Below are 13,681 nucleotides of genomic sequence, written 5' to 3' on the forward strand. Positions count from 1 at the left end.
TGAAGTCTTCCTGTAGGCTCAATGCTTTCTTGCTCAACACGCTGTCATCAATCACAACATGTTTTCTATTCATGTCTTCCACAGATTTAATGCCTTTTGCTTCTTCACTAAGCACTTATTATTATTCACTGTGGCCGTAACTTTTGCAGTTTGACGTGTGACAGCAACACTAGCAGGAATTTATTTTTCTTCCCAATTTCACAAATGGAAGATTCATTTTTACCACAGATCCTAGCAACCTCAGTGTCTGATTTTTTTTCCCTTTCCTTAATTAGAGAACTTTCACCCTTTCACTTAAAGGAATCACCTTACAGCTTTTTCTTCCATATTTCAATTGCCCAGCCTCATTACTTTCACTTTGCGATCATTAAGTAAAACAAGGTTTGTTTGAACACAAGTACCCCGATCGCCTGACAGGCAGTTTGATAACCGGAAGGGCTCCTAAGTGATTAACAGGGTGGGGAGCATGTACAGCATGGATACACTGGACAAAGAGATGGTTCACGTTCTGAGCAGGCAGAGTTGACTGTGTGAGATTTCATTATGCTACTCAGAATGGCGTGCAATTTTAAATTTTTGAAATGTTTATTTCTGGAATTTTCCATTTGATATTTTTGGACCATAGCTGACAATGGGTAACTGAAAGGGCTGAAAGTGAAACCATGGATAAAGGGGGACTACTATAGCTATTGAAACTAAAGCCTTTGACAGATAAAGTGGCTGCTGCATTATAGTATTGCGGTGGAAACGAGGAATATAAAGCCTTGAGTGAGATGGCTGGTTCTGGTTGCCCCGCAGAGCTTATAGAAAGAAAATTAGCTTCTGTTTGGAATTTTTGGCTACCCTAAGAGGCCCAGTTCTATCTCGTTGCTACTGATCTGAAATTTCTTCAAAACAAGGTCCAAAGTTTGATCCAAAGTGGCCTGCAGAATTACAATTTAAGTTCACAGCCTCAATAATTTCCTAAGTGAAAGTTGTGGCATTAATTGGGAAAGGATGGGACCCAAAGAATTGGAATGGGGACATTTTGGGTAGATTTGGATGAATCTGAGAACCTGAATCTCTAAATCCTATTGAATATCCCTAGCCAAGAAAAGCAGCCCTCTTCCCTTCTCAGATGGCATTAATCCTTTGTTGCTTGAGATCCTATAATGACTTCAGTCAAGGTAGCTACCTTCCAAAGGGATTCTGATCTTCCTTGCGCCTGCCTTTTACTCTTACAATACCATCAAGTCTGTAAGGAGAATTAGACCACAGCATGCCCCAGGGGAACGAGTGCAAAATCTGCCCTGAGAGGTCATAACTTAGAATTATAGAATTTGACTAATTTTTACCAGTAGAAATGTGTAGAAATAGAATCTAAAAGTGCTAAGGAAGTAGAAAGAAACATCTTTAGTTGGACTAAAATTATTAATAGAGGTGCACTTATGAGAAATTCTTAATTTGAGGATATAGAACTACAGTGAGGAATAGCTTTAATGATTTGTCAGTTCAACTAAAACCTGGAATCACTGGTGACCTACATTAAATTGAGATATAATTTAGAAATTCCTTGAAATAATGGGGAGGGGAAATCCAAAGGCTTAGGGAGTTAGGAATGCTGGAGATGATTTATCATGTTCACCTCATTTGATGAGCCCCTCACTGTTTTGAGAAATACATTGGTGAATGTACATTGGTAATTCATCCTTGAAAAATTCTGTAGTGGATATTTGCTACAGGTTGGGGATGCTAGAGGCATTTTTCTCTACCGTCTTAGGTTTGAAACTTGTGAATTAAACTGATAAAATACAGATTAACAAGAAGAAAGTTTGTAATCTTTATTGATGTTAATATTTTTATTTTTACATACATGACGGCTTCATGGAAAAGAAGTAAAAACCCAAAGAAGTGGTTAGACTCACGGGTATATATACCATTTTAATAAAAGGCAATAAATTGTGGAGAACTGACTACAGACAAAAGTAAAAGAAGTCTGGGCTTCTAGGGCTGATAAAGTGCGGGAAAGTAAGTAGGAAATATATGGGGGAAACTAATGGTAGAGAAGGGTTATTTCACAAGTTTTATTTATGCAGACTCAGTGCCATTTCCCTTGCCAGTGACAAGGGGAAGGGAACAGCTAGCTCCACAAGGGAAATTTATGCCCTTCTGTTAGGCAGATAGAGGCAGGGCAGAGAGCTCTTCCTGTACCTCTTTTTTATCAATTGCCACTTTTATGTCAAAGTGGCATATTTTGGGGTGACATATTCTGACCTCCTTCAGGAGGATGAGGGAAGAAGGACACTGTTTCTGGCATGGGTTCCCTGACTTCAGTAGGAATGATGGTATTACAGATTGCCAGAGGGCAAAGGGCAGTGCTGAAATGCCAGAGACAGAGTGCATATGGTTATAGTAATAAGCAGCAGAGTCAAGAGTGGTTATTAGATTGGCTTAATCCATGAGTATTTATGGTGGTGGCTAATTTATTACGATGTCTCTAGGACTGAAATGGATAGGCAACTGTCACGCAGGGGACCCTGCTCGCTGCGCCATTTGTCTTGCAGGGTCTCAGCTCCCACTCCCCGCCAAAGAACGCAGGACACGGTAAGGCCAAAAAGGAACACCCACGGAGCCATAGATAGGGGAGTCAAACCAATATATTCTCGCTGGCGGCTGGGCTGGAGACACAGGAAGCAGGATCTACATAATCTGCCTAACAGCAGTCCGCACTTGCCAGCCACCATCTTCTTGCTAGCCCCCATTCCTTTTCTGCTAGCGTAGCCACAGCTGTTATATTAGTGGCCAATGGCCTACGGGTTACAGCTGACGGCCAACTAGCCACAGCTGCTGGCATCTGATCACAGTTGATGGCCATTTACTACCCGAGCCAGCACCTTTCTATGTGAGGCCGAGAGCCTGGAAACTGTTTTTTTGGGGTTTTGTCCCCACAGCAACTTACTCAAATCCTACTGGATCTGACTCTAAAGTTAGTGAACACAGGCCTGGCTTGAGTCACCACAATAGAAAAGCATAGCCCCTTACCAATTTCCATATTGAAGTCAGTTCATAGACCCAGAGCTACTTAAATAAATGGAATCTTGGGCTCCCTTGAGGAAATTCCCCGGGAAAATGTCACAAGAATCTACTATAAATCCTCCTCTTAGCTTTCACCAAAAGGAAAGGAACATAAGCAGACTATGAAGGGATGCTGATTTCATGCCCATCACTGGACACTCAAATTTGCTACTGTGGTCACCTTCAAAATGGGTGCATATGTCGGCTAGATAATAAATGCAGTTTGGACAGAGTCCATTGCACAGTGGGCCCAGTGGGTCCCCAAACCTACCCTCTTCAATTTCTGAATGTAGAGTTGGATTAGACAAACCCAGCCTCTGGCCGAATCTCCACATTGGTTTCTTATCTCATAGAATGAGAGCTTTTATGATGTGAATGCCCAAGTCAAAGCTCCTAACATATCTCCTCCTTCTTGAAACAGTGGATCAAAAGTAATGTCACATTTCTGGGTGAATGTCAGAAGTTCATGCCAGCTTCAAAAACATGAACGATTCAGGGGTGATGTCTTTTTTTAATTGTATACCCATTTAATTCCTGTTTGACCTGAGCAGAAATTGGAGAGTCTTGGAGAATGACAGTGGATTATCATTTACTTAATCATGTAACTCCAAGTTCAATGGCCGCTCCAGATTTTTTCAATTAACTGAAGCAAATCAACATAATTTTGGTATCTGATATTCAGCTATCCATCTGTTAAACGTTTTTCTTTTCCTTTCCAATAAAGTGATAACAACAGTTTCTTTCACCTGTATTCCTTCAGTCTTACCTCAGGATAATGTCAATTATGCAATATCCTGGAATGATCTAGGAATCTTGTTTGTCTCATCATGACATAAAACATTGCGTTGATCCATCATGTTGATTGGATGTGGTGAGTAGGAGGTAGCAAGTACCACAGATTCCTTGGTAAGGAACATGTGTGCCAGAGAGGGAGGGAAAAACAACAACAATGTAAATTCCAGGGTTGTGACTTGGTAGTGCAGTCGTCTGCAGTGAGTTGCGATTTTTTCTCCTCAGTGAAAAACAATTGCTACCCTTTGTCACCCATCATTAAAGAGGTGAATGATTGGTAAATCTCACTGGACTTTGGAAACAACATATATATATATATATATATATATGAGAGTGCTGTACTGACCCACTCACCAAGTAGTTGATAAGGCTGCCAGTTCTGAATGGGACCAGAGTAAAAGAAGGTGTGGGGACAAAGCCCCAAAAAAACAGTTTCCAGGCTCTCGGCCTCACAATAGAAAGGTGCTGGCTCGGGTAGTAAATGGCCATCAACTGTGATCAGATGGCCAGCAGCTGTGGCTAGTTGGCCGTCAGCTGTAACCCGTAAGCCATTGGCCACTAATATAACTGCTGTGGCTACGCTAGCAAAAAAGGAATGGGGGCTAGCAAGAAGATGGTGGCTGGCAAGCGCAGACTGCTGTTAGGAAGATTATGTAGATCCTGCTTCCTGTGTCTCCAACCCAGCCACCAGCGAGAACATATTGGTTTGACTTCCCTATCTATGGCTCCGTGGGTGTTCCTTTTTGGCCTTACCGTGTCCTGCGTTCTTGGGCGGGGAGTGGGAGCTGAGACCCTGCACGACAAATGGCGCAGCGAGCAGGGTTCCCTGCACGACAGAAGGCTTTATTACTACTATGGACTGCAGTGCAAGTTACTCTGTTATTTGAACCTTAAGATGCAAGAGATCAAATGGCGCTTGAAGTGTCTAGCAGAAAGCAGTCCATTTAGGGGGCCTCTGGTAAGCGTTGATTTAGAATTACAGTGCAGTCCTCTGGGGTTTTAGAGCAAAGCCATGACATATTCTCCAAATAATTATTCTTTTAAGAAACAGATCCTGGATTGCTTCTGCACCATGATAGAAATGTGTCAAAAAAAAAAAAAATATGTCATGCAGGGTGTCTTGCGGGGTCTCTGGTCCTGCTCCCCACATAAGAACGCAGGACATGGTGAGGCCAAAAAGCAACACCCACAGAGCCATAGATAGGGGAGTCATACTACTATAGTCTCGCTGGCGGCTGGGTTGGAGACACAGGAAGCAGGAGCCACACGATCCACAACCTGCCGTCTGCTTCTCTGCAATCCGCAATCCACACTCCGCCGCCCTTGGTAGCTTAGCCAGGGCAGTTATATCAGCGGCTAATGGCTAACCCGTAACAGCTGATGGCCAACTAGTCACAGCAGACAGCCATCTATTACCTGAGCCAGCACCTTTCCACGTGAGGCCGAGAGCCTGGAAACTGCTCTCTGGGGCTCTGTCCCCACAAAATGTATGTTCTGACCATGGAATATCAAATGATCAGGTAAATTGATCTGCCTGCCATGCACTTGGTATGACTCGGAATAATTCCTTTCATTATTATGCCTACATGCAACATTTAACAGTTTTTATTTTTGCAACTTTGTGCTGTGTTGGTTTAGAGATCTTAGTTCCCAAAGAAGGAAAGTTTCCACTGGGGGATACAATAATGGTTTCACTGAAGTTAAAGTTGATACTGCCACCTAGAATTTGGGGATTGTTATACCATTGCACAAATAGGCAAAGAAGAGAACACAGTGTTAGCTGGGGTAATTGTTGCTGCAAAATGGAGAAAAATAGGTATATGTCTGTCACCTAGACCCTCTTTGGTGTCTCCAAGTATCACATGGCCAGTGACAAAATGTAATGGATGTCTTTAGTAATCCCAGAGAGACAGTACTATACCTTTCAGCAATGAAGGTTCTGGTTATACGACCACGTAAAGAACCTTGTGCAGTTTAAGTTATGACTGAAGCAAAACACAGAATGAGCTGTGGAAAATTAAGTTAACCATGCTATTTATGGTTTTAGGACTGGTTGCAGGAACAAGATCTGAGATCATTTTGCATATTTTTTCTTGCATTTGGTTTATATTTGTATAACTTAACCTAAAATTTCCCCCTTTCTCTTTTCCTTCCTATTTGATATAAAGCATATTAATGGTGGTGAAATTTATGATTTATTCTTTAAAGGATATCCAAGAGGGATAACTGACCTGGAAGGGAAATGATCAGCATCACTAGATGCAGTGAATAGACTTTGAATCTTCTCTTTTCGGAGAGAGTGAACATGTTTTTGTTTATATGAAGGGCAATTGTATTATGCAAGATTGGGAGCATGTTGTTTTTGCTCTGGTTTTTGTTTGGAAGATAAACATGAGCAGAAAATTATGGATCCTGGGTAGAGACACAGCAGACTGTGCCTGATATTGTCTATTGTCATGTTCACCCCTTTCTTATCCCATCTCCCAGAACACAGATTGCACAGGTTGGAGTGCTAAAAGCCACATTTCCAGACTTCCTTGAAGCTGGAGTTCTGGATCTGGCTCATATTATGCCAATTAATTGCATTTAAGTGATTTTTTTGGAGAGAGAAGGCAGCCGAAACAGCTCAGCCTTAACATTGAAAGCAGCTGGATCCCATGTTCCGTCATTTATCATCAGCCTCCTTAGTGTGGAGTAGCTGTGATGTCATTGATGGTGGTAACAATGGCAGAAGCAGTTTCCTGACCTCTGACTCCCAGCGTAGTAATTCCTTAAATTACAAAATATTTGGTGGCTTCTTGATTTCTGTTCCTCCAGACCTACACCGTTATGTAAGCACACAATTTCTTCTACTAAAACCCTTCTGCTTGAAAACATCAGTTTCTGTTTCCTGCATGGAACCCTGAACAGTACAGACGAATACTAAGAAATTTCACAGCAACCTAAATTAAGTACAATATGATATAAAATAGTATTATTCTAAGAAAGCAATGGCAGTAAAATGTCATATGGCTCTAGCATTCTAATATGATTATTCTTATCTTTGATATGCTTTTTTCCCTTCCTTTGCCCAGGCATTCTTCTAACTAAATATTGAAGAAATGTTTCTCTATACTTGAAGGGGTACCAAATAATTGGTCTGACTTGGGCACACACATGTCTCAGCACAGCCCTGATTCCTAGACTTCTTGTGCCTTATTTTGGGAGTTTCTTTAAGATCCTAAGACAAGGTCTTGGATGCAGTTAATTTGAGCATTGATTCCAGGAAGCTGGAGTAAAAATGGGAAGAGAGTAGGATAGGGAAAGAGGGAAAGCCAATAAAGAGTATATTTTCGTTTAGTTACCACAGGGGCAACTGAAATACAATTCTGTTGGGAACTCTCTGACAAAGCATAAAGAAATGTTAGAATTTTGTGTCTGGAAAATGGAAGACTGAGGCAACCATCTAAGATTTCTGTCTCTCACTGGTTACCCTGTGGAGTTTTAACTGTATCTCCACCTTCCACCCCTGACTTCTGGGATATTCCTGTTCTTAGGCCAAGCAGCCCTGAGACAGAAGACGAAGAGAAGCAGCGAAAGCACTTGAAATGGAACACTGCCAGTTTTCATGGGACTTCGTTACAGGGCTGAAATGAGAGGTAGGTTTAGGGAATGTGGTTCTGAGCAACAAACACTTGTACGTATGACTTGGCTCTCAAGAACCTTCCCTTCTTTTTAAAGATTACTCTGTTTACAGTATTACTTTAGCATGTACAGTTTTTCACAATATTCTCTAGGCACACAATTCATTGTCTAATCCAGCGTGCTTTTTTAGAGTTACATAGTGATGTTATGATGATTGCTTAGAGAATTTTTATAACTCTAATTTGTTTCTTGTCAAGAGTAGTAATCTGGTAGAATTGAATACTTAAAAATTTCTAAGATATAAGTGTGCACATATAAAAATAAAAAAGTATCCAGAATCTTATAATGGAAATCATCAACAGTCTCTCTCACTCCATTCCTCTCCAGCCTCATTTGTGTTCCCCAGAAGCAATCATTTTTAACTCTTTCCGGTTTGATTTCTTCTGCTAGTCTCTTATTTGTAGTTCTAAATATCTTCTATCTTCTGGTAGTCCCTCATTTATATTTCTAAATAATAAACATGTGTTTCCTGCTGTTTCTAGATTTGCCAACTGGAGGCATTATATATTGAGTTCTGCTACTGTAAATGAGAATTCAACTCAGTTACACCACACCCACCTTGCTTAAGTCTAAACGATATACTTGTACCTCTACTTTTCCCATGAGCTACAGAAAGTGTCTTTTGATCTCACACTTTGTAAGATGCTAATACAAATGCTCCCATATTTCTTTTCTTTCCATACCTCCTTTCAGTTTGTATTCTTTATGTGTGTTTTTAATTCAATCCTGTAAATAGTGATACTATTACATTCTATTCAGTTATCGTAATTGTCATCTATACTTTGTTTTCAAGATTATTCTGAACATTGATAAATCAACAGAAGGCATTTGCACTGTTTAGACTATGTAAATTCTGTGATCTTCAGAACCAAATACTGTGCCCTGATTTTTCCTTTCTTGGACAGTTGTTGTTTTTCTTAGATTTTTGGATTGTCTTTCTGTTTCTTGATTTTTCTCTCTATTTTTCAATGACTCAAGTATATTATAAAATCTATGGAATCTCCTTTTCTCACACTCTCAATAATGAAGAGTGTGTTGCTCTCTAGGCCTGTTGTACAGCTGTCATTCTAGTAATTCTCTTCATTTTGCATAGCGATTATAACTGCTACTTTAGTCAATAGGTTCTTCTTCCATGCTTTATTCTCTAGTTTTTCTGGATTATATCTTTTCCTAAGACGAGTTATATAGGTGGTATATTTTCTGAGTACTTACAACACTCAAACTGTCTATTCATGTGCTTAATAATTTGGCTAAGGGCACAATTTTAGGTTGAAAATCACTATTTTTTTCTTAGAAATTTTGGGGAAAAAATATCATTATCTTCACATGACTAATGTTGTTTAGGAAAAATTGAATGCCAGTCTGAATTTTATTCCTTTGTTAGTGACCTGTTTTCTCTTGTCTGTTTTCTTTAGGTTTCTGAAATTTCACATTGATTTCTCTAGCTGTAGTTATTTTTTCATGTATTCTTCTACACACATGGAAATCTCTTTTAATTTTAAAAAATAGGTCTTTCTTTAATTCTCTTCTATATTCCTATAATTCCTTCCCCTTTTATTTTCTCGGACCTTTCTTTCCAAAAATACCATTATTTGAACATTATAGTACCTGAATTGGCTGAATCTCTTATGTTTTCACTGATATTTGTTTGTCTTTTATTTCATAATTCCACAATCTGGGAAACTTCCTTGACTCTATTCCAATGTGTCTATTGCATTTGTTTTTTTTTTATCAATCACATTTTAACTTTATAAGGACATTCATATTCTCTGATTTTTATTTTCTATTCTAATAAATAGAATCTTATTTTTGACTTATGGGTGCAGCATATTCTCAGATATTTCTAACATTCTTATTTAGAGAATTTCTCAAAATTATTTTTGTTCCCTGAATTACCTTTGTTTCCTTTAGGGTCAAATTTTCATGTACTGTCGGTCTTTCAATCTCAGAGCTGTGTAATCCATGATTGCCATTTATATTTGAACGTGACATAAGACAAAGGCTAATTTGGAGCTGTTTCTAAAATGATTTTGCTATAGTTAGGAAATCGTAGAGCCTTTCTTGTGAATTAATTATATTAAACATTATTGAGATAACATAATACACTGTATCTATTAATTGCTTAGAAAAGGATTCAGTGCATTGTTACTTCTACAGCATAGCTAGCATATTATGATTTATCACAAACCAGTTACAGTGATGCTCTGAATTTGGGTCCCTTTTGGAAAATATTTATAATGAAATACAAGTAAAATCTCCAATGCAGAGGGAAACCTTCCAATTGAAGAATTTTGGGAGGTATTAATTGTACCTCTGCTGTCCTGATACTGTTGATTGTGGATTAATATACTATAATTTGAATTCAGACAAAGAATAAAGGAACTAGCATGACTTCTTAATCAGGTACTGAAGCACTTCAAAGTTCATTTAATAGCACAATAAATTTAAAGAGCTTTCTATGTTACCTCTTATTGTTTCATATTATAAATTAATTTGCACTTGTTATTAGACAGTCAGTGCTAGAGTGCTCTGGTTAGAATAGCAGGAGAGATAATCAGATTTAGGGCTCATGATGAGACACTGTGACAATAATAGAAATTAATGACTTTAAATCCAGAGGGGCCTGCCAGGATCCTTAGATCAAAGTGCAGTACTAATACTATGTCCATCCCAGTATACATCTATAAATCTCCTACAGTTTGAAAGTACGTGTAATTACAAATAAAGCTACTATAAACATCCATGTGCAGGTTTTTGTGTAGACATAAGTTTCCAACTCTTTTGGCCAAATACCTAGGAGCAAATTTGAATTATTTGGTAGGAGTATGTTTGCTTTTGTACAATACTGCCAAAGTGTCTTCCAAAGTGGTTGTACAATTTTGCATTTCCCCACCAGCAATGACTGAGAGTTCCTGCTGTTCCACATCCTGTCAGCATTTGGTATTGTCAGTGTTTTGGATTCGGGCCATTCTAATAGGTGTGTAGTGGTATTTCATTGTTGTTTTAATATGCGGTTCCCTAATGACACGATGTGGAGCATCTTTTCATATCTTTATTTGCCATCTGTATAGCTTCTTTGGTGAGGTGTCTGTTCAAGTATTTTCTCCATTTTTAAAAATCAGGTGTTTACTTTCTGGTTTTTTTTGGGGGGAGGGTATTTCCTTATTATTGAGTTTTAAAAGTGCTTTGTATATTTTGAATAGCATACACGTCTGCAAATATTTTCTCTCAATCTGTGGCTTGTCTTCTGTCTTGATAAATTGTTTCTTTTTGATTAAGTAATTTATCATTCTTTGGGGCATACAAATTGGAACAAATATATCCCCAAATTATTTCATTCTTGTTTGTTACAGATAAATTGTGATTTTATAAATATATTGTCATAGACTGTTATTAAGGCAATATCACTTGCTTGTCAGAATAATCAGTCACAGACATTTGAAATTAATTACTTACATTTCTCATGTGTACAATTTGTTTCATTTATATACTTGTTTCATTTATATATATCATTTTTATTCCATTAATGTGCTGTAGACTGAACAGAGAAAGGGGAAGGAGGAATTCTTTTTTCGAGTGAGAAACTTAGTTCACCCCATATTTCATTTCTGTATTTAAAATTCACATCAGTTTGCCCACTTCTCTGTCATAATTGAGTGGCCAGGTTTTCGTGAGGATTCAATGAGATACTGCTGAAAAACATTTAGCCTAGGGCCTGGCACATATTAAATATTTAATAATACTCAGTATTATCTCAGGGTATCCATGATATTATTGTCACAATAGTAATCCTTATTATTATCATCATATAATTGTCATATAATTGTAATGCAACATATTAGTTATTTTGACTTATAACTGGTCTCATTTTAATTTATATTTATCAACAATCTTGGGAAGCAGTGCTTACCTGCTATGGAGCTCACAGCATACATGTTCAGCTCAGTTCAGGAAACGGCTTGCCTTCATTGTACACTGGACTGGGAGCTTATTTTAGGCAGTAGCCTCAAGGACAATCAGTAAGCAAATCGTATGCAACTGGAAAAAAGATCTGGTATTCCTATTTATGGAATTATAGAAAGTGGATCACCATGACCTAATGGGATTTCTTACCACTGTGGGTGTGGAATATTAACTATTTTCTATAGTGTGACATGAAGAGAAATAAAAAATTAAGGCAGATATTCAGATTATGTTATACTTTTCTCATAGATTTACTAAATACTTAGTACGAATTAATACCTTCGATTTTGGTCTGAAAGTTTTATTTACATATAAATTAATCTTGATTTGAAAGTTTCATTTAGGTATATATAGTTGACCCTTGAGCAACATGGGTTTGAACTGTGTAGGTTCACTTATAAGCGGATTTTTTTTCAACAAATACTGTACATTCCTTTTCTTACCCTTATGATTTTCTTAATAACATTTTCTTCTGTCTAGCTTACTTTATTGTAAGAGTACATTATATAATACATATAAGATAAAAAATATGTGTTAGTCGACTATGTCATCAGTAGGCTATTAGTAGTTAAATTTGGGTGGAGTTATGATAAATTTATGCATAAATTTTTGACTTCATGGGGGATCAGCACCCCTAACGCCTGCATTGATCAAGGGGAAACTGTATAAAAAATTGTGATGTAAGTGCTTCTTAAGATACCTAGACATGGCTATGGAATTGTACCAACACCTGAAATTAACTGTCTTTCAAAGATTTAATTTTAAACATCTTCAGTGATGATTAAAATTACAATAACTTATAAAGTTTGTAAAGTTGTTATAAAGGTTGTAAAGGTTAAAATTGCAACAATTTATGCATCCTTTACCCTTTCACATTCAGATTTTAAGTCAGAGGTTTCCTAATTGTAACTATAATTTATGTAAACATTTGGGGGACAGTAGTGTAATTCTGGAAACAAGACATTTCCTTGTCAAGAAGTAGTGTGATTATACAAAGAGATAATACAAGGAGAGCTTTGCCTATCATTTTTATGGTAATTATACTTCTGTTCTCTTAGATTACTGTTGAATCCAAGACTAATATTTAATTAAGTCTTTCTATGTACCAATTATTGTGCTAGCCTCGGGGGATAATAATATACATTCTAAGCTGGTGTGCCAATAACTTGTGGGGAAGACGGGCAAAGAAACAAATAATTATAAAAAGTATGAAAATTGAGGTCTAGACAAAGATGAGAGAGAATTAGAACTACTTCATAAAAGCTTACTTCTACTTTGTAAAGAGCTTTATAGAATAATATTTTTGTGGCTAGACTTGCATAGACTTGCCCTTAGCCTTTTTAGTAGCCAATGCTGTCTTAGACGTGACACTACAGAGGGTGCCAAAAAAATGTATACACGTTTTAAGAAAGGAAAAAGCTTTATTAAAATTGTAATACTCAATATATACCGATAACAAAAGATGAATACAAGTCACGTTTGATTTCTGCAATTACAAGAGGTGTTCAAAGTGGTTACCATCAGTGTAATTTTAATACAGTTTTTTCCCTTCTTAAAATATGTATACATTTTTTTGGCACCCTTTGTATATTAGAAACTCTTGATACAGTGTAAATAGAGCATACGACTTCTCTATACGTTGACTGAAGAATTCATTACTGAAACATGTGCTATGGAAACATGAGTCTGGGAAGACGTTTAATTTAAAAAGTACCTTATTTTGACTATGCATATAAAAATAATCAGGATACAAACTAGAAAAATTTGACCAAATTCTTACAGCCAGTCAGAGCCTGAACTAGAATCCAAGTTTCCTCTTTCCTATTTTATACTGTCATCATTAGCAGTTAGAAGCCATTAGAATATGTGAAAGAGGTACATAAAATAATAACCTCAGAGAAGTAGGAGATTTGTGGATTTTTACGATTACTTACAAATTTCCAGAGTTAACGTTGCAGATATAAGATTGTTAATATAGTGCTGGAGAGTGCACTAAATTTTAATCCATTTCTTTAACAAGTAGATGTGGTAAAATGGTCAAATTCCAACATATCACTAGAAGAGAGTACATAATAAATGCGCATGAACATTAAGGAAATTCTTAAACATGTTAAAAATAAGAGCTAGTTGAGACCAAGTTGAGCCAGTTCAAGTTGTAATTATTAAAATGCAATAGTAACTTACTAGA

This window comes from Rhinolophus hipposideros (assembly GCF_964194185.1).
Source record: "Rhinolophus hipposideros genome assembly, chromosome: 3".
NCBI classification, from domain to species: domain Eukaryota; kingdom Metazoa; phylum Chordata; class Mammalia; order Chiroptera; family Rhinolophidae; genus Rhinolophus; species Rhinolophus hipposideros.